The following is a 27,416-nucleotide window of genomic DNA, read 5'->3' as shown; positions in this document are numbered from 1 at the left end:
TAAATGTTACATTTTATTTTCCAAAGCATCATCTTTCAAGAAAGCAGTCAAACAAGTAAAAATTGGATATATCAGCATAAATAATACTTTATCTCCACTTGTCACTGATACTTGCTGCTGACAAATTGGTATAAATATTTGAGGTGCTAAAAAAAATGTGGAGTCATTGTGCTGAAACCAGTGAATCCATTTCCGAAGAGTTGAAATGAGTTTGGTCTTAATGTGAGGATAGACACTATCACATAGAGATGAGGCTTTCCACATCTGTCATCATGGTTCCAAACTTCTGTGGGAGAGGGAGAAGAATAGATAATAATGAGATCACAGTCAGAGTCCAAAAGAGACATCACATACTGATGTCTTTCACCTCTCCCTGGAGCAAACTTCTTCCATGTTGCTCAGTTAGACTCCTCTTTATATTAAACATCTCAAAGATAGACTTTATTTTGATTTCATGTAGCTATTAAAGGTATTACATTAAGTATTTGTTAAGAAATAATACCTTATTGCTTTTTAAATAATGTTTTAAAGAATACGTTTTGATATTAGTAAGTTGGTTCATGTTAATAGTAAGCCCTAGGTTGGTAAGAACAAAATTAAAGATAACATACAGAAGCAAATTACAGACAGGTTTCTTCCAGGTTTCTTGTTCTTTTGAATCCAGGATTTTGGATTTAGCTCCCAGGAGAAGACCTCTGATTTGCAGAATTATAGAAGATTCTCTGAGAAGGAGCTCTTCATAAATAAGAAGCTTTGTGGTCAGAAAGATCTAGGTTCTGGTCCTACCTCATAACAGGACATAACAGGACAGGATAATGTGACTATTTTGTGCTTCAGTTTTCTGAAGAGAAGATTCTCTGAGAAGGAGCTCTTCATAAATAAGAAGCTTTGTGGTCAGAAAGATCTAGGTTCTGGTCCTACCTCATAACAGGACATAACAGGACAGGATAATGTGACTATTTTGTGCTTCAGTTTTCTAATCTGACAAATGGAGGGAAATGATACTCTTTTAGTAGTTTGTTTTAAGAAATAAGTAGGGTAGTCTATGACCATACCACCCTGGATGTACTGATCTCGTCTGATCTCAGAAGCTAAGTAGGGTTGGTCCTGGTTAGTATGTGGATGGGAGAAATAAATGGGGTAAAAATTTAAAAACACAATATATAGCACATAGTAAGCATTCAACAAACATTAGCTATTACAAATATTGTTGTTTTTATACCTCCAAAACCTATGCCAGACTGCCCCAGGCTCTCTATGGTTATTTTGCTGCTGCTTTAAGATCTGAGTCATATGAAATTTGACTCTAATTCAGCTGTATTTCCTAAATTAACCATCTTATGTAATTAGCATCTCCTGATTTGTGTGTCTGAGTGTTTTTTTTCCCATAATTATCTTTTCTTTTCCCTCTTAAACAACATTGCCACCCACGTAGTTTTTCAAATTATAGCTTTCATAGCCTTAGCTTATAAAACTGCTCAAATGGCCATCACTTTTTTTTTTCCTTTTTCTATCACAGTACATTAAAAAAAGAAGAAAAAAAAACCTTGAGGAGCAGCACTCTGTTCCTCAAATCTATATAAAGGTCCATCCTGGACAAAAGGGGTAAAGAACCAGTTTGACGTGGGTTTTGCCCCAACAGTGAAATGATCCCACTTCCCTCTCTCACTCCCAGCTACTTCCTCAATTTTTCTCAATCAGAGCTTTGTGACTAATGGTATGTACTAATTTTAAAATTCATGCTGACCTTTGAATTAAACAAAGGTGAAACAGATATGCCTCCAAGCTACTCATTCTCCAACCATGAACACTGAGGCCCACTAGGTACTCTGTGAGATTTAGAGACCAATTTGGATTATAGAATATGAGATGCCAAAAACTCAGAAATGAATTTAGCTCATTCTTCCATAACCCTATGGGGTTCCTGCCAGGTTTGTACTGGCAGGTGGGGCATAAAAGAAGGGGAAAATTGCAAGGCAAAGGGAAACTTTCTTCATAACAGAAATTTACATTCATAATTAGTCCCAAAGAGCAGACATGGCAAGCACAAAACAGTACTATGGTTTCACTTTGTTTTTTGCATCATCCTTTCCTTTCTCTGCTTCAATCCAACTTAATTTTAAGAAAATAAAATCTTAGCACTGAAATTTAGAAAGAAAATGTATTTTGCTTCAAAAGAAAATCAGTGAGATCACTCATTCTTTCATCAGTTGTATAGATATCCCACTGAGTAACAAGTTTAATGGATGACACAAGAATGTTTCAGCAGATAGATTATCCTACAACAGTACCATGTCTAGTGCACATTAACATAACTTTTTCAAGCTGTGAAATTAATGAAGAGCCTCAAAGTTCCCTGACTCCATGTATTTTTTAAGATGACCCTTAAAAGAAGACTCCACACACAGCTCTTCTCTCTTGTGTGGTAGTTAGGCCTTATCATTTAGCAGCTGCTATTTTCCCTATGGGGGATTAAGAAAAGCTGCTGTCTCAATCTCTTGGACTGAGAGTGACCATCCACTTTAATGAAACCAACCAGCATGAATGTCAAAGTCCCCTTTTATCCTTCTATATACTACAAATGAATTACTAAACCCATGAACCTGCTTGAAGTTGGGAAATTTTAAGTCTTTAAGTTATAAGAGCTAGAAATATTTTTCATAAAACTTTTACTGAAATTTTAGCATACAATCTGGGACTGAATAATCATGTCAGAGAAATTATCTCATGTAATGATTTCAGAATCCTCTGAGAAAGGTCCTGAGACTGCCCCATTTGCTCAAGTGAGACATATGAGTCTTGGGAGTTATATTTCAATGTTAAGTATTTTTCAAAATAAATGAGGAAAACTGTAATCAGATCTGATTCCAAAGCCCATTTGTTTCCCTTCATTACTGAGCAAAATTCGTAAAAATAAAAATAATTGAACGTGTAGAGATTGACTCATTATCAGTTAAAAGAGTATAGCAATAAAAAGTATCCACAAATATTTCTAAGGTGCAAACAGCAAGAGGACAATTAATGTGAAGAAAAGGAATGATGGAGATGTGATGGAATGAAATCAGACAATGATGAAGTCTCTGTATCAACTGCCCCATCCCTTCCTGTGTGAAAAATAACCATGCTGAGAACAGAATAAAGGACTCTTTGTTTCCATATGCAGAAGACAAAGCATCTGAAGCTGAGTGTTGTAGCTGCCACTGTCTTCCTGTTTCCCTGCTTGAGGGTCCAATTAAAATAGAAAAAGTCTGGAGTTTGTGTTTTTCCGTTACCAATAGCTATATATTATTCACTTTGATTTCTCTAGGTATAAAGACAGTTGGGCTTATGGGAGGAAAGAAGCAAAGAGACCAGTGACTGCCATCTGCTCAGATCATAAGGGCAGCCTGTCAACAGAGTGCTTAATAAAGCCATTTCTTTCAAGAATACTTATCAACTATAGGGGCTACAGGCCACTGAACCCTGTGCAGAGTCAGCGATGGAGTTCCTTTACACCCCTCCCTCTAGGCAAATATCAGTGTCACAGTTTCCAGTGTTATCCACAAGACGCTAAACACCTGTTATTAAAAGGAAATAATTCCATCAAATAGCTGGAGACTTTGAAGTGTCTAAGCACTAAGTGAATATACAAATAAGTCAATATTTGTGTCATTCAATTGATTGTAAAATACTAATCAAATGTAAGGTGGTGGGCAGCCCGGGTGGCTCAGTGGTTTAGTGCCCCCTTCAGCCCAGGGTGTGATCCTGGAGTCCCAGGACCGAGTCCCACATTGGGCTCCCTGCATGGAGCCTGCTTCTCCACCTGCCTGTGTCTCTGCCTCTCTCTCTCTCTCTCTCTCTCAAATAAATAAATAAAATCTTTAAAAAAAAACGTAAGGTAGTATTAGGTAGGATACAGGTTGCTCTTATGTATTACATTGTGACATGTTCTCAACAACTGGATGACAGTTGTGTTGATACTTTGTATTGCATTGATAGTTTTCAAATAACAATACGGTCTCTCAAAAATTTTCTCAAAAGTCCTAAGAGTAGGAAGTATTATAGACTACATACAAATGTGGCTCTTTTTATTCCCATTCCAGCAATTTCTTCACTGTATCATAGATCTCTCATTTTGGTTATTTTTTATTGTTACATGGATATCTTCAAGAACAATTTTCCTTGAAGGAGGGAGACAGAATATGCCACCTCAAAATCTGCTACTTTGAGCTGACCACAATTTAGAAGAAGCAGATACCAGAAAAACTCTTGTCCTCTACCTATTTGCCTAAAACAGGACATAAGTCTGTAAAGGTGCCCCCCTCTCCTCTCTACTAGGAAGGACAGAAGTTAATCACCGGAGACAAGTCTAGATCCTCATCAGCCCAAAGAGGGTACTGGAAGGATCTGCATAACAACCTTTATTAATTAGCCCTTAACTTCCATTAGTTACCCTCCATATATTTCCCTTCCCACAGTTTGCTGCCTTTGGAAGCCTAAAATCCTTTTCTTTTGTCTTGCCAATTCTCTATAAATTTATTGTTCTTGTTAAGATGCTGTATAAGCCCAAGTTCTAACCATTTCTTTGAGTTATTCATCATGGAGTTTTCTCCCATGTGATGGATGCTGCACATGTTAATAAACTGTGTGTTTTTCTCTTATTAATCTCCCCTCTTTCTGTCAGTCTACTTTGCACGGCCCCAGCTAGTGAACACAAAATAGGTGGAGGGAAAAGAAAATGTTTCCTTTCCTACTTTGGCACAGTTTATATCGGGAATATTGAAATAATCTCCCTGACATATTTTCTGGTGTTAGTTTATTAATTAAATGAGAACAACGACAACCTAAGATCTTCAGTTTTACCAGCCTACTATTTTGGAATTGGTTTGTGCAGGCTTATAAATGCCAACACATCATACCCATAGTCACTTTTTTTTCACATAATTTTTATATCTCTGACCCAAGAATTTCTTCATATCTGCCTGGAACAAATAGTTCAATTCTCCCATTCTCTCAAAATCTGAAGAATAAAAAAAAAAAAAAAAAAAAAAAAAAAAAAAAAAACCCTAATGCAAAACAATATCTTGAAGTGGAAGAACATATTCAACATCCTTGAAAACTACCACCTGACTTTCTTTAACCATAGCTCAGTGTCTTTGAATCTGCTGTTTTATGGGCCTATGATAATCTTATTGTATTAGAAACTGTCTAGAGTCTGTATACTTTATTAAAGCCAAGCCCCCTGTCTACCTTTTCTGTCCAGGTGAGAACTGACACTCTTGAAACTAGAATAACCCAAATGTCTGAGCCAGAACTCTCTTTCTTTGCAAATTACTCACATGTGTCCCAAACTGTTGGTGAGCTGGTGTTGAATGGCTCTTGGATTTCTTTGTGTAGTTAGTCCCTACACTCCAAGCCATTGACTTATGGGTAATGTGGTGTGAAGCTTGCTTTTCCAATTGGAACTCTCTTTTCAATTCCAACCTTAGTCAGTGGTGATTGAATGTCATCACCTATAGATTGATTTTTGATCCTAAAATGTCACAGAGCATTCATCTCAGAATGGTTCCCAGGAGGTGACCATCAGCATCCCAGAAACCACTACCAGCAGCATGGTTCATCAATCAATATCTGCAATATTTTCTTTAAAACTCTGAAATGAATCCAAGTTTTCCCAAACCTCAAGCCAAGTACAGATGCATGGAAAATGTTAGCAATTTTTTTTTTCTTATAATTGGCTCTGTTTCATGCATACTTTGCAAAGATTTAGGTTTTTAGGTAAATAATGTATATGGCGGTTTCATTTGGTGGCAACCAAAAAATCAGGTGAAAACATGGTAACTCTGTCCATCTTTTCTTTTCTATTCATGGATTTATTCAAATCCAGATGATTCTGAGGTATGATTTTGTACGGACAACAACAAAATGTTCAAATAACCAGAAACAGTCAGCGTTCCTGAAACTCAGTCAACTACTATTAAAAAAGTCAAAACTGCAAAACTGTGACATTCTTAATAAAAAGGAATTAAGATGATTTTTGTTCAGTTAAGCAGAAAAAGTAGTTATAAAATAAAATCATAAAAATGTATACAAATACAGATAGACATTTTATTTTACCTTAAATACACAAATAAGCATGTGCTCAGCAATCTTTCTTTCTTTGTTTTTTTTTGTTTTTGTTTTTGTTTTTGTTTTTGTTTTTGTTTTTTTCCGGCAATCTTTCATTAAGGGTCAAAACCTTTTCTATGAGGCTAACTCCAATAATTTAAATTTAACTCATCTTTCTTTCATAAAACCATATGTAGCATCATCTAAAATGCCCAGTTTTAATTTCTTTAAAGAGAAAAGGAGAATTTAAGGAAGAAAGAACAATCTGAATTAAGATCTTTCTAATTATTTTTCTCCAGTCCTTTTTTTTTAACATTTATTTTTAGACTCTATTCTTAAGTAATCTCTACACCCAGTGTGGGGCTCACACAATCCTGAAATCAAGAGTTGTATGCTCCCTTGACCGAGCCAGCCAGGCGCCCCTCTCCAGTCATTTTAAAAGCTCTTACCAACACTTCATTTGACTTAAAATGTTTTAACAATGCATTTTCATTAAGTCTTTAAGAATTATTCAACTTAGTTTTATAGAAACAAGTTTTTTCTCTAACATGATTTGTTGACTACTATAACATAAAGTAATTTATGTAATTCAAATAATGGGTGAAATTGAAATTAAAATATAGAAACAAAGACAATTGACTCTTAGTGTATAACACAAAGGTGGCAGAAACTGATACGTCTAACTTGCAGAAACATTCAGTATACTGGGGCATCAATTACATGTTCATATCTGTTAGCTGTTGCTATAATAATACTTAATAACAAATAAACACACAACCTAATGTCATACAACATCAAACATTTACATTTCTCAGTCACAAGTTTCTGGGTCCTTTGGGGTTCAGCTGAAATGGGCTCCAGGTCAGGATAAGGCATGTTCTGTGTATTTCACTCTGTATCCCAAATTAAAAGGGAGTAGCTACCTGGAACACTTATTTCATGTAAAACACTTTAGAGAGATGGAAAAAAAAATGAGTAAAGAATTATCTTTGCCCTTGAGGAGATGATGAATTATCTATGTTGAGATATAAAGAATAGTTCAGATTAGACAGTGAAAAGGAAAAAAAAAATGGTTCTTTGACTTTTAATGCCTTTATAAAACAATGGATTTACCTTCCTAAGTATGGTTCTGTAGGAACTAACAATAAAATTAGCTAATATACACTGATTATTGTTAGCAGCAAGTAATTACCCATTGCATTTTACGTGCATCCCCTCAGACCATCACACCTGATAGGTTAAGTATAAGAAAACAAGGAAATATAATTCATTCCTTAAAACTAGGACACTGTGGTGCCCTTCAATAGAAGACACTTGGATAACACCCAGTCAATAAACAGGCAACCAACTGATGAAAGAAAGAAAAGTTTGACAATAATAGAACAGGGCAGTTACTTAAATTTCTTTTACTGTAAGCAGAAAAATGTTAAATGTACTTAAGGGAGTTGTATAGCATAGAGGAAAGAACACTGCACCATCTAAGATTCTTCCCTTTCCATCTCTTTAAAGTAGATTAGAATTTAGACACTCAGTGGGGTGACTGCATGGCTCAGTTAAGCATCCAACTCTTGGTTTCAGCTCAGGTCATAATCTCAGGGTTGTGAGACTGAGCCCCATGTCGAGCCCCATGTAGAGCACATGGTGGAGCCCCATGTTCTATACTCAACAGGGAGTTTGATTGAAGATTCTAGTCTCTCTTTCTCTCTCCCCACTTGTACACATACCTGAACACACTCTCTCTATAAAATGAATAAATCTTTAAAAAATAAATAAAATAACTTAGATACTCAGGAAAGTGACTGAATATAGATTCCAATGTTTGCTCTGCTACTAATTAGCAGTGTGGTCTTTGGCAAAGCACCTAGTGTTTCTAGAGATTGTCTTCCCTAGAAACCTTCTCTGATTACTCTTCTCCCAAATCTGGGATAGATGGGACATCCTTATTCCTTTATATCTTAATATTATCTCCATTACTTTGTCTATTAAATTGTTTTATAATTACTATGGATTATATTTGCCTCTTGTACTACCCTGCTCCTTGAGATCAGAGTCAGTGTCTTAAGAATTTTTTTAAAGATTTATTTACTTATTTTAGGGATGGAGACAGTGCAGAGAGAAAGAGAGAGTATTCTGAAGCAGATCCCCACTGAGCACAGAGTCCATCACAAGACTTAATCCTAGGACCCAAGGATCATGACCCTGAGATCATGACCCAAGCTAAAACCAAGAGTCAGCCACCCAACCAACTAAACCACCAAGGTGCCACATCTTACACTTTTCTGTAGAATTAATCTAAGAAAAAAAAATAAGACTTCTTGGTGATTTGTCTAAAGCACTCACACTCTACCATAGGCCTCTCAGAAACTGTGTGAAAATCTGTTAAGTTCACTATGGCTGAGGAAATCCCAACATTTGCCTGAGAACATGTGGTTAAGAACTCTCTGCCCCATGCAGTATAATAATTTCTATTATAGGACCCAAATCCAAATTCAATAGATTAAGTTGATATTTTATTCTTCAACATCGCATTTAAATTCTGGCCTGCTTATATGACTTTGAAAATAAAACTTAGACCTTTAATCTGCCATCTTTTGCTTGTTGGCAATTAAGAAAAAATGCACAAAGATGAAAATCTTGGTGTTTCCTGAACTCATGACAACTCTCTCCTTAAAAAAAAAAAAAAAAAAAAAGCCTTTTTAATAAGTCACTGGTATGATCTAAAGAAAATACTTCAATGTTAACTTTAGAAGAAAGTTGAGGTTTGAGTCAATCTAAGATTTTTTTAATTTTATTTTATAATTTGAGAAAATTGAGATCCTGAGACATAAATTAACTTGTACAAAGTCTCCTAAATGATACGCCAGGACTTTAAAAGTCTAATATGTATTTTTTTAAAAAGAATAAGATTAAAAAGAAAAATGACACAGTATCTTACTTCCTTCAGTGCCACACATATTACTCGTTTTTATCTGTCACCCTGACAACTCTTCATGAATATTCTTCAATCCAGAATCCTCTACTTCTATTTATGAAGAGCTGTGCAATGATGGGCAAGCCATTAGGCCTCTCTGGTTTCAATTCAAATAAGGAACTTTGTTTATATGATACTCCAGATCCTTTCTACATATCTCATGCATAATAGAGAGATTAGATTGGGATTTGGGAATACGTGTTATAAAATAGGATTTGAGGTATATATATTGCTGGAGAGGTTTGTTTTTTCCTATAATAGGAGGTTTACATTATAACACCAGAGTCTTGGAAACAGAATACTTGCACTCAACCTTGATTGAGTTCTGCACTGATGTATCACAAAGGGGCTACCAAAAGCTGAAAGCTCATATAAATAAAGTGAGATAATTTAAATTAAGGCAGGAAATTGAGTGTCAGATAAAGAGAGGAATATTACATATAGAAAAATATATATTCATATCTTTTGTTATTGCTAATTCATTTTCAAAATTCTCATATTGATCTTGGTTCTTTTTTGTTATAATATCCATTGAGGGAAATTTATAATAACATGGGCAAAATTACATACCTGGTGAAAGTTTAATTTGCTGGCTTTGTTCTGGTAATATAGTAAACATCTTATAAATGACCACTTTTGATCTAGCTTTGGGAGTTTACTGGGATGAAAAAGATTCATGTACAAAAATATCCCATATGGCTTGTGAAAAACTGCAAATGTTCTACATGACCAAAAGGAGTACCAATAATTTAATATTTAGCAATTACCAGATTTTCTAAAACCTTGAGCAGCATTATCTGTTATTTTATCTACATTAGCATCTTAACCATCTGGACCATAAAAATAGTCAAAGTAGACAGGTCCTTTGTCACCATCTTCTCCAAAGTTCTCACTTGAGAAATAGGAAAGTGAAGGCCAAGATATTAAGGGAGTCCCCCCACATGAGCAGCCATTTATAGTCACCAGTAGTTTCTCCTTACAAAGCACAGGAGGGATGGTTCTCCAACTTCTCATCTAGCCAAATAGTAATCAGCTTTTACTCTTTTTTTTATCATAGTTTTATTACTCTGCAAAATACCTAGTTTCTACTGGCAAAATTTCTATTAGGTCAATTCTCAGAAGGAGAATTATTGCCACCCACATGTTCAAAAATTAATCTATTTTCTACTTTGGTTGCTGATGAGTACAAAGACATGATCACATCACACTGGTCCACCAGACTATATTCCAAAGGCCTTTGTAATGCCTAGTAAATCTGAGCTCAACTCGAAATTTATAAAAAACAAAATCCCTGGCTTTTCTCATAAAACAAAGTAGAAAGCTTTTCTTAGCTCTGTCTTCTATCTTGCTCCCGATTTAAGACTAAGCATGCCTCTGAGTAGATGACATAAAATGGCCACCTCATGAAGACCTATTCCTACTCCAATTCCTGAGCAATCATATTTTCTAAGACAATGTACCCTAGAGGGTTAAAGTAAATATTTTGTATGGCACCCAAAGTCATTTGCAAAGCCTAGTAATCATTTCAGGTAATGAGAAAATAATAGAGGAAGCTCTGGAACGCAGCCACTAAAAGCCATCTTCTGAGGCTAACGTGCAAATGGGTTGGCTCGGTTCTGTTGCTTTTAAGGCACAGTGATTTAGGTGATTGTTTAAGTCCTTTTAACTACATCAGTATTTAAACAGCATTTGTATGTCTGAAGACCAGAAGACCTATAACAAATTTCACAGAAACCAACTCAATTTATTAAGAAGGAACAGCTTTAATAACCATAAGGATTCACAACACATGTGAGTCTGAGAACACACCCCAAAGATCACTGGAAGCCTGGAGCAATCTGCAGTTGGCTATCCTCACCATAGAAGGCATAACAAACAAACAAACAAACCTGTCTTTTCCTGAAGTGAAGTCTACTTCCTTAAAAAGCTCAGTGACCTAGCCACTTAAAGTTTGTCTTTGTCTGCTCCTCTTTCCTCTGCTTTGAAAGCAGGTTAAGCCTTCTGGGTTATGCAGAGTCTGTAGCATAACCTGAAATACAACTTAATATGAGCCCATCACCAAAAAATCTTCATGACTACCCTGCTTGGTCCCCTGCAAAGCACCACTGTCCATATGGAGAGGTGTTTCATAACCCTTCCATGTTTATTGCTCCTTCTCAGCATTAAAGTATGTAAGCATCCAAAAGGGATGATTTCTTGGCTGCAATAGCTCATTTGAAATGCACTCCATAATTAACAACTTTGAAAGCAAAGAGGTAAATTTTGTCACATGTATTATTAAAGCAGAGTGAGATCCCCCAGGACCAAATTAGGCGCCTGATTAAAAATGTCCATGTTAAGAGAAACAAGTAGATAGGGAGCTGTGCTCTCAGCCATCCCAAATTAAGTCACTGATTGAAGCGCCTGTTCAAGCCATGTGGAAAGATGTAGAACTTGGGACTGCCCTGGTGCATCAGAACTCAAATGTCTCAACTTGAATGCAGGTCAGCCAGAGTCCATCTCAGTGGGGTCATCTGCAAGTGAGGACTTGAGGGACAGGGATGAGTGACCTGATGGGCAAGTAACCAAGTAACCACGATGCAGTAAGAAAAGTAATACTGGGAACTGATTCATTCTACAATATATTTTCAAGGCCTGAGCTCTATGCTAGGTTTTAGGCTTCTGGTGTTTTCTTTGCCCCTCTTGATTTAGGCCAAGATTTCTACCACCTCCACAGCCCTGGTTCCACTTGTATAAATTGTGGGGGTGGGAATAAATGACTCATAAGGGAACTCTTACATGATTTTAGGAAAAGAAGTTAAAAAAATCTATCTGAACTTTTATTTTATTATGGGATGCAGTATATTTTCATTTAACCACATTCAAATTGATTTTATAAAGATTTTTTAAACTCTAACTGCTGCCAAGCTTCTAGAATGATTTGCAATAATCTCTGAGAAGTGCTACACAGCCATCAAAAGAAGGCCAAACTGCAGCACCACAAATACTGTCACGTTAGGAGCGAAGAATTCCTAAAACTCTGATGCCTAAGAGAGATGAGAACAACAAAACACCCTCTTAACTTATTGGTGATTGTGGCAGGCAAGAAAGAATTTAATGAGCTTGGCAAAGTAGCTCAGTGGCGCTCTGCCTGGACTCAGCTCTGTGCATCCCACATCCGGAGATGGCTCTTTGTTTAAACAAGCCTAACTCCCTGGAGTTACTTTTTCCCTTTTCCTAAGGCAGTGTGTTTGGTTGACAAGAAATGTCTTCCCCAAATGAATGCAGCTACCAAGGATACACAAAACCAAAAATTCAATTAAAAAATTTTTTAAAACTGAAAAAGAAAAGAAAACATGCTAATGTAGTAATCCCAGAGACTCTGTCTTAATGAGCATGCTGACTATTGCCAAGTTGAAACTGTTGTGGGAATCATAACTCGAAATTTCCTGCTCTATGTAAATTCTCTGGGGCCAAATTGCCACAAAGATTTGTCTTATATTGAAATTCCATGTTTCCAGAATGTAAAGAACAATCTACCTTCATATCCAAAGTAAATCAAATTTAAGGGAGGAGTTACAAGGTGACCTTGGATATGTCATTTCATCCTTCCGAATCTCATCATATGAAACGAAGGTTTTTGGATCTCTTAGTCCCTTGCCAACACTAACATTGTATGATTCTGTTTTACAGGTGCTACCCAGTAATTGAAAGTTATATAAATCACACAGAAGTAAGAAGGAATGACTCAGGAAAAGCAGTTAGAAGCATCTCCTTCAAAACGTTAGCCAACGGGTTAATTTCTTTGGTGTATTGCCTCCTTAACTTTCAACATCTAATATCACTTTCTCCACAGGATTTTAAAAAATAAAATCATTTTTAAATGATCCAAACTCTAAAGGGTGACTTGAAGCTAAGAAGATAAAACTACTATGGATAAAAGGTAAGAATGACCATTCATTGAAGAACCTGGTCTCTGTGTTTTTTTATATCATATTCTGAAAACATTTTTCCTAATGTTCTTATTTCAAGGTATATGATACATTTCAGGCTTTATCCTCACATGACAACCTGTGTTTTGCAGAATCCTTAGTGGGATGAAGCCCTATGACATAATATAAGGTTTAAATGACACAGAATGTGCAAGTGAAAGCCATCCTCAATGACAAGGAAGAGAGTCTAGTCCTTTCTTCCTTCTAGATATTGGTTGCATTTTAATTCATATTTATTTTTCTCTCATTCTTGTAAACCACTCTTGTCCATGTGACAAAGATCTAGCTATGGTATGCAGAAGAAAATGAAAACGAAGCCTAAGAAGAAGGAGGAGGAGGAAGGAAAAAGAAAGGAAAGGAAAGGGCATAGAATATAGTTGGTATGAGGTTGTGAGAGTGAAGAGCAGTAAAAAATATCCAGGAACCCAGCTTTGCACTAATTAACTTTGTGCTTGATCTTTAATAAAAGAGTAGATGTCTCTGAACCTCATTGCCTCAACTATAGAATTGATTTGGCTGGATTATTCATGATTATGAGTTGCGTTTACCATTCCTTCCAACTGAAACATGTTATGACATAAGTGACTAGAAAACAGTTATGATTTGAAAGCCCAAATGGTGAAAAACCGTAACGTCCCTAGTTGTGATCTTTTTAAGATCAAAAAAAGTTTTGGTAGGCTTGGCAGGAGGAGGCGAGGGAGGGGGGGGTGGTAATTGGCTGCTTGCTTCTTCTTAACCTGCTATTAACATTCTTTTTTCTCTCTACCCTGTCAGCTCAAGGGACACGTTTTACTCTTAGCACCTCTCCTAAATTCTGAATTCACAATATGCCAGAAGGTCATCAAAATTGTCTTGCTCCTTTCTCTAAGTACCCAGAAACAATTATTCAAATGTTTGCCACTTACATGGAACTGAAAGCGGCTCCGAAGAGTTGAGGGAGTTAGTATAAAGCTTCTGTCAGAGATGCTAGATGGAGGGGTGATAAGACTCATTGAAATGTAGATCGCGGAGAGAGAAGGTTTACAAAGCACTTAGAGAGTCTAAGATGAAAAGAATTATATTAGTGCCAACGAGTATTATTCCATAAAAATTCCCTTTGTGACTGATGAGAAGGAGTTCAAATCTTCAAATAAAACATTTAATTCACACCTGACAGCAATTTTCAGGGTATGGAACAAGCAATGTTAGTAATTCCATTCTTAGCCCAGGGAAAAACCGTGCAGTGGAATAGAGTGGCAATAAAATAAATGTCTATGGTTCTTAGAAAAGAAAAACTCTGAAGAGAAAGGCCCTCTGGCAAAAAGAGTAAACCCCATGTGCTGGTCTGAATTTCTCTAACTTTCCATTAGTGGGCTAAGGGGATTACAATACCTGTGCTATTTCTAGACTGGTTTCACTCACACACTAGTGCATGCACACAGTTGACCCTTGGCATTTGTGAATTCAGCAGTTGTGTTGTTGATCACTTACAAGCAACTTCTGAAGGTCTTTGACTTGTGGTTGTCATTTTGCTGAAACCCCAGCATAAATAGAGCTGGGTAGGAAGGTTGCTGAAATGAGTCAGTTAATGATTGAACCCAGTAACTACTTCTCAATGTGACTGCACTATTCTCTACTCTTCTGTTGGTTTGCTTTAATTTCCATGAAGTAATATACTAGATGGCTCCCTAAATGGGAAAGAACAAGAAGCAAATGATAGATTTGTGTCCTATATGTTGGACCTAGGATGGACAATTGCACCATTTCTGCTACCAAGTGTAACCAACTGAAGAACAGAAGGCATAAGCAGATGAAGTATCAAGACATATTTGGTTCCCAGTAAACTGGTTTAATGAATGCACTTTGGTCTATTGCCACATTTAGGCTTCCCACCATTTTCCTCCTAGAATGAAATACACCTATCCTGTCATAGCAGAGCACTAGACAGAAATAAGTCTTTGCTCCCAGTAACTTGTAGCAGTAAGAGAAGAGAAACATGTGTGTTTCTGCCTCATAGGGAGGTTTTGCTGTTCTTATGAATAGAACTTCCTATTCTCTTTGAAATATTAGGAATTTCTTTTCTAGTTTGTGCTTTCCTCCTTATTCCCTTACTCAGTCCTATCCAAGAAAAAGAAGACAATTTGGATTAATGAGATTGGAAACAATCCATGGGATATACGTAGCAGAACCCTTCTTGTTAGCTTTCAGAGCATTCTTTCCTCTTCAGTTTGTGTGGAAGATTGCTCGTCAAGCAGTGTTTCTTCACCTTATGGCAGAAGGTTCACTCAGGATGTTCCAAAAAGGGAGGAGGGGCCTCCAAATGAAAGTTTATGAAAGCTTCACCCTGTGTCACCAATCAAATATGCCCTCCTTCTTGGAGAAGGAGTAAGTAAAAGGTAGAAAGTAGGGCTAGATGTATTATTCATGGAAGCAGGTGGACACTTTGCTATCTGAATTTATGTCTTCCACATTTCCATTTTGTGTCTGGAAGAACTCATTAAGATCTGCCAATAGTAGTAGGAGTAATTACAATAAAAATAACATTCTGATAAGATAGGCTAAGGTACATCACAGTAACAAACAACCCTAAAACCTCAATGATATAAAACATAAAAAAATTACTTCTTAATCACTTTCTATGACTACTGCAGATTAGTACCTCAGTACTAAAAACTGAGGGCAAATAGCAGATAATAAGATAGGTGTGGAAGATGCAAATATTCAAAATAGTTTTAAGTATGTGATCTAGTTCAAGAAATTGTTGGAATATAATTCTTTATGGGTCTCCTGAGTTTCTGTCCATCTTACAAGGAAAATAATGACAGCTTTTGTTCTTGACTTTCTTTTAAAATATACTAATGTAGCAAGCAGCCTTGGAAGAGAATGGTAATGTCTCCCTCTGAAGCAGCAGGAAGATTTGCTTTCTATATAGAATAATAAAGATGTCTCCCTTCAGGAAAAATGGAGGATTTGCTTATAGTTCATTATAAAAGAGTTATATTTCCCAATTTGGAGATATTTGGCTATTGACATAAACCCACTGCAGTACCCAACTAAATTGCACCTCAAATGGTATTTGAGGAGCAAAGAAAATCAATGTCACCATGAGGCACAGCATCTTGCCATGCTACAAGTAACAGTGTGATATTTCTCTGATCCAATGAGCCCTGTATCTTCTGTCAAGATCCATGAAACTGTGGCATGCTAATTTGTTACCTTGAAAACAAAATAAAATCTCAGACTCTTCTCAGTTCTTGACAGATATTAAACAATTAGATGAAGAATTTCAGCAGAAAGCTGGAAACTATTATAAAATGGAAATCGTAGGACTGGAAATACAGTAACTGAAACTGAGAACACAATAAACAGGTTCAATAGCAAATTAGACACAGTTACAGAAAGGATTAGTAAACTAGAAGATACATAAAAAGAAAATAGCCAGATTGAAGCTTGACAGAAAGAGATGAAAAATACAAAAACAACTTCAGGTCTGTGTGAATCCATTCATAATTCTATTACCTCCACATCCTAAAACTTTTTGAATTCAATATGTATCATACTCAAGTATGTCTCTATAAATTTACTTCAAGTATGTATATATGTACTGTATGTTTGTACATATACTAAACAACATAGAGCACTTTCGTACTACTAGAAACTTTATCTCAGTGGTATTACAATATGCTCGCTTTTTTTACTTGAATTCTATATAAAATTGTTCTTAATAAACCATTTTCATTGACTCCTCTTATTTTATATAACACAGAAAAATTTTAACATTGATTAACGTGTCTTTTCACCAAATTTTATACTACTTTATAAAGTGATTCTACAGCTTTCCAGGCAGATCCATATTTATTTCCCAACTTCAGTCATAAACAAAAACCTAGGCTAGAAAATAAAAGTTGAAAACTAAAGAATGCATTTAAAGAAAGTAAAACACTCTGAAAGAAATTTAGAGTCAATATCAGTACATGACAAGACCTGGAGAAAGATGTGAAATTAAGGCATTCAGAAAGCTCTTTATAAAATTTATCAGTTACAAAATTTATAAATTCCCTAAGGAAGATGAAAAAGGGATCAGCATGATTGAAAATTAATGGAGGAATAGATAACACAAAATAGATAACACAAAATGGTCCTCAGTATCTCAGAGCTCTCCTGTCATAAGGTAATAGTGTCCACTGCAGATCATAAAGTGACACTACGAAATATTCAATGACCAGACTGAACCATGATCAAATGGTATTTTCTCTCAATAAGTTGCATGAAGCACTACAGAATGAGCGGGGGAGAATTTCAGTCCATTTCAATGGAAATGCATAATGCATTTATGCATTCGGAAATGCATAAATTTGTTCATTAGAATTTCTCACCAAGATAAATACTGACACAGTTACCAGAGGGAAGGGGGTTGCGAGATGGGTTAAACAGGTGATGGGGATTAAGGAGTGCATTTATTGCAATGACCACTGGGTGTCATACGAAATTGTTGAATCCCTATATTGTACACCTAAAACTAATATAGCACTGGAATTAAAATAAAAACTTAAAGAGCCAAAAAAAAAATACACCAAAGATAAATGTTGACATATGTCTTCCAATTCAAGAAAACTGAAGAAATAATGTCTAAAATACATGGAATTTGAAAAATATCACTGCCTGAAATAGGGAAAAAGATAATTCTAACATATGAAAAATTCATTTTATTATAGTCATTGAAATGAGGAAGGACTTGCTCCAGTAAAAATATTTAAAAGAAAGCCTTAATATCATTCCTGGAACAGGTTTTCTGTAATGAAAGTGGTGAAGGTTAAGACAATATTTAATAGGGCACACTTTGTAATAGATATGTAAAAAGAAGAGTTTTGAACTATTTAATTTTATCCAACTTAAGCCTACCCCCAGAAAATACAACTTGACCTTGGATAGGACCGCTCTTGGCAGCGGAGACAAACCCTAATGGAGCTGACACCTTGAGGTTATCTGATGACTGCACTCCTTCAAGCTGGGCATCTGGGCCCTCTTTGAGAAAAAAAAAGAGAGAGAAAGAGAAATTTGGGGAGCTGGGCAAAAACACAAGCCTAACTCTTAAGACAGGAATGCAGAGATCTTTTCCTCTTGGGCCAGTCTTGTAATGGTAAGACTTCCCCAATGTTAATAACCCTCTGTGCTGCATATTTTTCTCTTTGCCCCTCTAAATCCACTCTCTTTCCTCACCTGTGACCCTTCACCTGACCTTTATTGATTATATCAATAAGCTTTCTTGACCTTTGGTTTGCTGTTCAGTTCAGCCAATGAGAATCACCTGCAAAACATCAAAGGGCAATAGGAGAGGAAGGTCAGGGTGTTTATTCCCTTGCTGCAACACTGCCAGGCTTTGGATTAGTGGTATTCCCACACAAGTCACTGCTTCTGCTACACATCCCTCCTCTACAGCTACTCTGCTCTCTCCACATGTCAATAATGGCTCCTTCCACTAGACCCTCCATGATTACAAATGTGAGGGCTAGTTATTGCTGCAGTAGGGGTGGGTATATCATTATCCAATATACATCATCATTGCCTACACCTATGCAAAAAAAAAAAAGTCCCTTTACTAAGCTGTTTTCAATTATCCTCTCTCTTCCTATTAAGACCTTGGCTAATTCAGTCTACTTAGAAGTCTCTCTACAAATACTTTTCAAAGGCAATAAAGAAATCCACTATAATATACTGCAGGCAGAGGGTGGAATAGGAGGAAAAGTTATTAGGGCACAATTAATAAGGCTGAATCTGATGAGCAGCAAAAATTTGTTCATTTTGCCAGGAAACCCCTCTCAATTTTGTGCCTCTGCTGTCAATACCCCCTTTTTATTCTTTGGAGCATATGAACATACTAGTTGATCTGCCCAGAAACTACTTGGCCAGAAAGCTTTCCAAAAAGGCCAAGTTTCTTTGTTCATGAACCCAAAGAATTAGTAAACACAGTTTATGGCCAATAAAAATCCCACACACAGCTTGGGCAAATAATAAGGTGAAAGCAGTTTCTTATTAAAGCTATGATTAGGTTTATCACATCTAATCATAACAGTCTCACCAGGGAGAAAAGTAAGCAAGTCTTCATTATGCACCACTACCTGCCAAAGCCAAAATTCTCTTAGGAAACAAAAACAAAGCCGAAGTGAACAATAGCATGCTTTTGGAATATATACCTTTACCCAAAGAATTTGGTCCAGAATGGAATGCAACTGATAAGTAATCACTTGACCAGTTAGTTGAACCAGTTTTACCATGAAGCTAATGAAGTTTAAGCTTTAGCTTTACTTTACTTGCCCAAACCCCTTCCAAGGCTCTGGGAGGAACTCCAACAATATGTTCACATGGTCAGTATGTGTTTGAAGATTTGCCAAAATAAGAATTTTAATCACAATTGGTTAAGACTTATCTGTTTCCACTCTGCTTTTCTCATCATTGGACTTCCAACTGTGTTGGATAATGTTCGAGTGGCTATAGGCATTTTTACAACCTGGCTAAATAGCAGTTCAGTTAGGGGTACATTTAGTTTGGATTGATGTGATATATGTATGTGGTTCTCAGTCACTTCTGCATATAGTTAAGTTACTGCAAGCTTTCCTTTTGTAGGCATGGCCTACAGGAACGTTCCCTCTGCCCACTGTGCCAACGCATCCTACACTAGACACAAAGGTGCCAGCCAAAGTGTTACCATGATGTGAATATGGTGCCCGGGCCTAAGTATTACCATGATGTGAACCAGTAGCATGAGGGAATTAGGGGAGAAACAAACTTGAAAGTTCTGGATCCAGAAGCTGGTATGTGCAATAATGTGAATAATTTTACATATTAGACAGGTGACATTATCCATAGATTCAGTACTCAAAAATGCATAATTAAAACAGAAGTTCTCTCCTATCAGGAATATACTCAATAATACACAAGATGCAGTTTCCAACAGCATACATGTCTTTTCTTTTTTGATGAGAATCGAACAAAGAAACGATCAAACAGAAATCCTGTGGTAAAAGAGGGCAAATCTATAGTCATCCTACAAACAGAGAAGTACATCTATATTTTTATTATTATCAAAAATATAAAAAAGTGTCAATCAACATCTCTAGAGGAAAGACTGAATTATCTTTCCATTCTCTCCATAGAAAATGACATCACAAAATATTGTTATGTGAAGAAGCTGTCAAAATAACATATAGGGAAAAAACGTATAAAAGACAAGTGGCAGGCTGTTAAATAATGTAAAAATCATTATTTTTCTGTATTTTTTATGTCTGTGATATTTGCCACCTTTTTAAAAACTGTGTACTTGGTTGTGATTTCTTTTTCCAGATAAATATTCACTTTTATCTCTAATTTTATATTTGTGAATTTTTATTCTTTTTCCCTAAAGAAGCCCCTGCCCAAATTGTAGAGGCTTCAAGGCCTATGAAAGCTGGATTTCTCTGCCAGTTGGCCTCAAACACAGTGATGTACCTTCCAGGCTCGAGTGCTGTCTAACTCCATAAACACAGAGCAAGTGCTACATAGAATGGGACATAAGGGAATTGTCTCGATATTGGAAAGAATACTTATTGTGGGTAATATGATGACTTCATCTACTCAGAAATGTAACTTAATCAATTGCTTTGAGAAGGTCATCAGGTGTATTCTGTTATCCAGAAAGGAGCTATGAAGTTGGACTTCAGAAAAACTGTCCCTTTGTTCTCTTAGTCTATAGTATCTTCTAGCCACAAAGAAGTCAGATGACTTCTCTGGGCCTTTTCAGCTTCTTCATGCTGAAAATAGGTTGCCTCTGGGCTACTTTTTCTTTACTATCTATACAAAATGGCTCAAGGTCACCTCACCTTCGCCTCACCCATTAAGACTTCCCAGAAAGCCCTTGACCTCATGGTCAAGCTCTTCCTTCAGTCTAGAGCTTTTTTCTCATTTTTCTCTTCAAGTTTCTTACCTCCTTTCTTAAATAAATTGACAATTGCAATATTCTTTTTTACTTTATTGTTTAAACCAACTTTAATCATTTTTGTCTGAATGAACCCCAAATAGAAAAAGTCCTGGCATGAGGTTTGGCTATATTTCATAAAGAAATAGGTCTATTCAGGCATTTAAAAAAAAAAAAAAAAAAGGTGGGGCATCTGGGTGACTAAATTGGTTGAGGGTTTGACTCTGGATTTCGGCCAGGGTCATGATCTCAGGGTTGTGGGATTGAGCCTGAATCAAGCTCTGTGCTCAGCAGGGAGTCTGCTTTTCTCTCTCTCTCTCTCTCTCCCCTGCCCCCTCTGCCTCTCACTCTGCTTGTGCTCACTTTCTCTCAAATGAATAATTTTTTTCCAAAAAAAAAAAAAATGGAGGTTAATTCTCTGCTATCTTACCCGGCCAACCAACTTAAAATACATGCAGCTTTTTAAAGTAGAAAAATTCTTCCAATGTTCAAATATTAGAAAACTTTTGAAAACTAAATGGAAAACTTTTAAATAATTGAAATTTAAACTTTAAAATTGTATTTAAGTTTCAGTTAGTTAACATACAGTGTGATATTAGTTTCAGGTGTACAATATAGTGATCCAACAGTTCCATACAACATTCAGTGCTCATCACAGAAAATGCACCCCTTAATCCCCATCACCTATTTTACCCATCTCCCCACCCATTGTTTAAGTAGGCTCCATGCTCAGTGTGGATGGGGCTTGAACTCATGACCCTGAGATCAAGAGTTACATGTTCTATTGACTGAACTCTAATACTAAGTAAGATATTGTAAAGTATGCATATATAGAACTACAATTTATTACATTAATTCTACTATAAATGTTATTATTATCACCTCCAGAGTTATTTTTTTTCCCAGAGTTATTTTAAATTTCCCTTTTTCTTGCCGTTGACTCAAGTTACAGAAACATGCAAAATAGATGCTAACAACAACAACAAAAAAATCACAGAAAAAGAAGATGGATACAGCTATTCAGACCCATAAAGTGGGTCATTGTTAAGAAAACTGAGCTGTTTTACCATCCCAGGAAGGGCAGCATCCATTCTTCTAGCGAAGACAAAAAGTCCCACCTCACATTCAATTGGCTTCTCTAGGTCTCTAATTTCTATATACAAAATGGGGCCAAGAGATGGAAGAAAGAAATACCCTCTTCACACATAGAACTTTCTTTTAAGTAAAAGAATTATAGAATTATAAGGAACCTTAGAGATCATTTATTCTAGTAGCCCCATTTTAAAAATGAGAATAAAGACCCAAAGAACCTAACTGGCATGGAGGATCATATCCATATTCAAAGCCAACCTGGGCACCAATGCAGTTCTCTTGATTCAGGCCATTCTAATCTCTAGAATGCAATCTACTTACTTAAATTTAGGATGCTAAAAAGATTTATCTTTAGGTTTTAGTTGTTCAGGATACAGATTCTATGGGCACACAAAAATGACACACAAACTGGAAATACCAGTCTTATGTTTAGTCACAACAGTCTACTTGTTTTATGATTTTTTTTAACAAATTCATTCCATATGCTTGGCTTGTATTAACAATCCCTCTCTCTTTTTTTCCTGCAGAAATAAAATGCTGATTTTTCAGTGAACACTCAATGCTATCAGCATTTAATTGCACAAGACTTAATTGTGAAGCTAGGTGGAGTTTTAACAAAGGATCGATCTCTTCATTGCAAGAGCAATGAGTTTCTAATGGTTCATTGGTCTGCCAAACCTCTTTGCCTTCCCAGTGCTAGGTGGAACCCTCTGCTGCCTATCTAGGTGTTAATCACTGTCTCTGACAGCTGATCAAAGGCATTTTATTTCCAAAAGCATTTTAAAAAATACACAGAAAAGAGTAGGAAATAGAAAAAAAGTAATTACCCCATTGTGTTAGCACTACAATAAGAGATCTCCAAGTCTGCATTTCTAAGGAAATGTAGCACTACAATAAGAGATCTCCAAGTCTGCATTTCTAAGGAAATGTATCAGTCAAGGTCTCTTAGTTGCAAGTGATAGAAGCTCACTGCAGTTTAGGCAAAATAGGGAAATTATTGAAAGGATACTGAGATGTCTTATATGAAGGCCAGACGAAAAGAAGTGCAGCTGAACCCCAAGGACAACTGGTATTGCCATTTTCTCATTCTTGTTTCCTTGTACATTTTAATTCCATTCTCAGAGACTAACCTAAACCACAGAATGAGGAACATGACTGCCAACAACTCCTCTGCTTTCTACCTCCAGCATTCAGGATGTTCAAGCTTTAAAAGTCCCAGGGAAGAACATAATTGGCCCAATTCCTTCCTGGAGGACTTGCTAAATTCAGGCAGGCAGGACCACACCAGGCAAAAATTTCATGACTGAAAGAAGGTAGTGCTGCTTCCAGCAGAAAGGAGAAGTGCTTGACAGATTAAAAATTAAAAATAATTTAATATCCACTAAAAATATTTTCAATTATGGAAGCCATAAGTATATCACTAGGGACAGTAGGGTATAAGTAGTTCTGGTCTCGGTTTCCAAATTTAATAGCTCTGGACCTCACGCCAGTACCTTAATCCACTAAGCGCCCTTGGCCTCAGTAATTAATTCATAAAATGGGAATAAATATTTAAAATTCCTAAAGGCGGGAGACTAGAGAGGGCATGTGGCAGCCATGAGCATATGCCTTGCAAACCTCCAACATGGAAAGTGTATTCAACCAGGGGCCTCAGCTGCTATGCTTTGAAATTCATTGACTGGCTTATGCCAAGGCTGCTCTCAGACAATGACTGAGTATGGGAAGAGTGGGGGCAGGAAGGGAGTGTTACAAAAGACAGACTCAGATTCCTGGGAGACAGAGTACTCTGTTGTCATCCAACTTTAGTTCAGAGTTCCCAACAACTTTGCTGCTTCATCCTGAGACTGCATGGCTATCTATGTCATGTTGCCTTAAACTTCTCTCCTTCACTTGGGATCAGACTTCCATTATGTGGTCTGGGAGGTCTTCCAGTTTTTTTATTCCCTTTCCATTTCCTTTCAGACAAACATTTTCCCAAATAAAATCCACACATGTTTAGTCCTGTCTTTGTACCTGCTTTTCAGAGGACGTGGACTAATATAAGATGATACCAAGTTCACTATTTAATCATCTTCATGATCTGTGATATAATTAAAATGCATTTCACCTGTAACAATAGGTCTATGAATAAACTAAATCACCCGGGAGATTTTTTTTAGGAACTGATTCCAATTACTCCTCCTCTACCTACTGAATCAAAGTCTCCCAAGCTTATTCCTGGAATTCTATATTTTATAAAAAGGCTCTTGTGATCAGTGTGGTAATCATAAGTACTATAATAGTTCCTTTCACCCCTTTCTCCATCTTGAGGGCACTCAACAGGATTGAATTCCTTGACTCTCACTGTTGGGAGAGGGAATACATGACTAGCATCAGCCAATGAATTTTGAAAGGAAATAACATGTTGTTTACCAGAGTAAGACCTTCCAGATCAGTAGTATTCCATAAACTATTTTTTCCCAGTCCATGAAAAGATAAGTACAAAGATGGAAATAAATATTTATAAACTGTAATAGTAATTTAGTATTGCTACAACATCCAAACATGTGGTCAATGATTTATCTTTACCATATTTTATAAAAGTATTGGTCCCTAACAGATTAGAATAAAATAAATCAATGAAAATTGGCCTCCTACCTCAGATAGTTTAAAAAAGTACAGTTTAGAACTTTCATTTTGGTCTGGCACTATGAATGACAATCAAGGTGATGATCATTCTACTAATTTGAATCCAAGAGCAACTAATGAGTGGAATCCCCATCCCATCTCTACCTTCAGCTCTTAGTGAACCCACAGTGGAAATGTTAACTTGAATAGGAAATAAACTTCTGTTGGGTTAAGCCAGTAAGATTTGGGAATTGTTATTATAGCAAAATTTAGCCCATCCCAACCAATACAGTCTCATAATTTAGGACCATGTGCACAAAAAGAAAATAGAAAATCTAGTTGATATACTTATGGATCAAAGAAACCTAAGATGTCATCAGAGGAACTGAGAAAGATGGAATTTAAAACTAGAATTGGTCAATGAAGAAACTTCATTAGATAGCATGCAATATTTCCCTTAACATTGCAAGTAAGAGAAGTTAATCTTCATTAGGCATTCCCTGTTACAAGTGGAGGTAAATTATTAATAAATATTGAGTGTCAAACACCATGGTAAGCACTTTAGATAGATTACCACACTTAAATCTAATACAAACTCATGAGGCAGGTCCTATAATTAGCAGAATTTTACCAATAAAGAAAATGAGCATTGGAATATTTAAGTAACTTGTCTAAGGTCACAAAGCTAGTAAATACAGAGTCAGATTCAGAGTCAGGTAACTGTATGCAATAATAAGTTATTAACCTTGTCCAGAGCTAAAATATGCCTCTTTGTCTTTTCCATTCTACTACACCTAATTCTTATGAATGGCGAGGCAGGTTAAATTCAATCCCTTTCACTTTAATGGGAATCTAAACATATTCAAAATATTAAAGGGAGCAGATGCGAAAACTAACAAACACTGGATGCTTATTATAAGTATTGTAACATTTAATTCTCATAGCATAACTTACACAGAAGAAAATAAGGCTCAAATATTTAAATAATTCTTCCATGACTAAAACCATAAGTGGAAGTATTGAAAATCAACTACGTGATTTTTCTCATGTCACTGTAGAGGCTGTTGATTAATAGAGACACAATAATTATTCTCTTTTAAGAGTTCATCTTTCCCAATAATTAAAAAATATTCATTCATTCATTCATTCATTCATTCATTCTTTTCACTTATAATAAAAGACAGTTTTTACTTTGGCCCAAAAATGTCCTGCATTTTCTGCCCCCTAATTCCATTCTGAATTCACCTCAAACTACTCTCTCCCTTTTTCACTCAATCTCAGTCACTGTAGTTATTCTAGTTATTACTATTGCATAACAAACCACCCCAAATCTTTGTGGTATAAAACAACATTTATGTAATATGCTCACAAAGTCTGGCCAGAAAAATGGAAAGAATATTAATATCACATTGTAAGAAGCATATGTGAGATGGATATACTGTGTGGCCAGTCACACTAGCCTTCTTGGTATTCCTTCATGTTGCAGGTCAACTTCTACCTTAGGGCCTTTGTGGTTTCCTCCTTCTGGAATGCATTTTACCCAGATATCTGCCAGGCCAACTATCTTCTGTCCTTCAAGCCTTTGCTCAAAACTTACCTTCTTCAAAGAGATTTACCCTAATCAGTGACAAATCTCTGTCTTTAGTCAGACTTAATCAGGCTCTCTCAGTCTTTTTCTCACCTTGGCTTCAGTCAAAAAACCCATCTTTGGCCGGCCCAACACAGTACTAGCAGGAATCCTGCTAAGGTTTATTTGATCCTTGGTATCTGATCACCCTTGATTTTTAGTCGAGTTTCTCATACCCCAATGTTGATGAATAAGTTCTTGGTCTGCCTCTAACAAGAATCCTGTTAGGCCAAGATAGCAAGAACAACCCTACCCTTGATGTAGCTACCCTCTTAGTGATTTTCCACCCACCTATTCTGTCACTCTGCTTCTTGGCTATAAATTCCCAACTGTCTTTGCTATGTTTGAAGTTGAGTCCAATCTTTCTCTCCTGCTACAATACCTCTATTGCAAAAGTCTTGAATGAAGTCTTCTTTACCATTTTAACAAGTCACAATTTTTCCTTACACCAACCATAACTAATACTTAAATCCAAGTTGCTAGTTTGGACCATTTAACCTAAGAAGACTGTTCCATCATCCAACCTTTAGAGCCAAGTCTAAACTTCCACAGACTGACAAAAGCCTACCACTGATTTCCTAAAAGAAAAATGAGTTGTTAATCTCATTTACTTTCTCTGCATATTTGAGTACCATCTGAGGAGGCCTACCTGGTTCTGGCAGTGAGAATGCCTAAGGAGCCCTTGAAGTTATCCCAACACTTGGAGAGACTTGCTGAGATTTGATGTTGCCTCTGTATGTCTGTGGTTTCTCCCTGTGGAGGCAAAAAGATTTTAATCACAGTTTAAAAATATATCTAATTTGTGTAGGAAGAACGCTAAAAGAGAGAGAGAGAGAGCAGGGAAAAGGTAACTAAGAAACATGGAAAGCCAAATAGCACCCTGAAGAAATAACTGCTTAGCCAAACAATACCATATGTACCCCAGATTTATCTCCTCCTAATGATCATGATAATAACAGTAATAATCAAGAAAGAAAAAAACTTCTATCTAAAACCACACTAGATCCCAGTATGTTCTGCTGTGTACTTGACCTTTTGTTTAATTCAATAACTTGATAAGCTACTTTGGGTGTTAAAGGTAGACTATGGAATCATACTTTCTAAGGAGACTATAAAACAGAGAGAGAGTTA

The 27,416-nt window shown here is 36.3% G+C and overlaps 1 long non-coding RNA gene across 1 annotated transcript; it reads right to left on the bottom strand.

Moving 5' to 3' along the window:
• On the bottom strand, window positions 1-27,040 carry LOC144320165 (uncharacterized). The gene is made up of 2 exons (XR_013385728.1): window positions 26,935-27,040; window positions 1-286 (listed from the first exon to the last, which is right to left on the bottom strand). It is a non-coding gene; the product is annotated as an uncharacterized LOC144320165 (long non-coding RNA).
• Between the last annotated feature and the right edge of the window lie 376 nt (window positions 27,041-27,416).

This window comes from Canis aureus, chromosome 9, assembly GCF_053574225.1.
Source record: "Canis aureus isolate CA01 chromosome 9, VMU_Caureus_v.1.0, whole genome shotgun sequence".
NCBI lineage: Eukaryota > Metazoa > Chordata > Mammalia > Carnivora > Canidae > Canis > Canis aureus.
Note: the sequence above shows the minus strand (reverse complement) of the source record. Positions and strands in the feature narration are given on the sequence as shown.